The sequence below is a fragment of the Jaculus jaculus genome, chromosome 6, assembly GCF_020740685.1.
Source record: "Jaculus jaculus isolate mJacJac1 chromosome 6, mJacJac1.mat.Y.cur, whole genome shotgun sequence".
NCBI lineage: Eukaryota > Metazoa > Chordata > Mammalia > Rodentia > Dipodidae > Jaculus > Jaculus jaculus.
Genome location: NC_059107.1, coordinates 86,598,763 through 86,599,989, shown reverse-complemented (window position 1 = coordinate 86,599,989; position 1,227 = coordinate 86,598,763). Strand labels below are relative to the sequence as shown.

The 1,227-nt window shown below is 46.9% G+C and overlaps 1 pseudogene; it reads right to left on the bottom strand.

The window, feature by feature from the left end:
• Window positions 1-227: 227 nt before the first annotated feature.
• Window positions 228-1,005, bottom strand: LOC123461636 (annotated as a pseudogene).
• Between the last annotated feature and the right edge of the window lie 222 nt (window positions 1,006-1,227).

Below are 1,227 nucleotides of genomic sequence, written 5' to 3'. Positions count from 1 at the left end.
TACAATGGTTTTCTGAGAGTGAAAGAGAGAGAGAGAGAGAGAGCGAGAGAGAGAGAGAGAGAGAGAGAGAGAGAAAGAGACTATTTTCAACAAGTGGAAACAAGCACTGAAAGCCCATGAGTCAGGCCATAGCCAATAGCCAATACCATGTTCTATCTTATGTAGCTTTCTATTTTCCCCTTCTTTTTTGCTTTTTTTATTATTTTTTTTTAAGAAAATCTCTCCCCAAACCATCATCACTTTTAATCTTCCCCAGATTGGGCTTCATCTTCAGACCCTTCATCTCCAGACTTCTCAGGTGGAGGACTTGCAGAAGCCTTCTTTTCTGGAGTGCTCTCTGGCTCATCTTCTTCTTTGGGAGAAGGCGTCTTTTCCTTTGACACCTTTGAAGCTGTGGGGCGGCCCACCTTTCCTTTGCCTTTTACTGGACTTGGCGTCACTGTGGCCTTTAGTCTGGGTTTTGGCATCTTCTTTTCTTTTCTCTCAGGTTTGGACTTCTTAACCATCTTTTTGTTTTTCTTTTTTGAACTTCCATAGTCACTGTCATCATCATCTTCCATTAGGAAATCCTCATCGCTGCCAGAATCTTTTTCCTGGAATGGTGCCTCCTCTTCTTCCTCTGGCTCTTCCTCACTGCCCACATCCTCCAAGAGCATCTCTCTCTGTTTAGATGCTGCTTTAGATGCTGCCTGCCGTTGCTGGCGCACATTTTTGTGATCATCTTTTTCATCTTCACTGTCTTCTGCTGAGTGAGAATCATCCTTCTTGGTCTTCACATCTTTTTCTTCTGAGTCTTCACTATCTTCTTGTGAATTCTTTCCAGATCACCTCTTATGTTTAGCTTCTCGAGGAGATGATCGAATTTTCTTAGTGGGAGGGCCCGAATCTCTTCCATAATCTTCGTCTGCATCATCAGATTCCTGAAACTGTGAATAATCAACGACCTTCCTATTTCTGACAGGCCGAGACATGTTCGCTGTGGAAACAGGACCGTGTCGAGAAGCCAAGGACAGGGAAACCCACCTCCCCGCCCCGCGCTAGGCACCCCACCTCCCCAACTTCGGCCGGTGGGGCCGCTGCGGCCGGAACCGGCCCCCCGGAGCTGCTGGCCTTCTCAAAGTCACAGCTCCTGGGTCCGGGCCCCTGAATCTACACGAGCCCCCCCCCCCCGCTTCCCCGTCTCTTCAAAATCTTATTTATTTTTTGCATGACTGAAAATTTTACTAT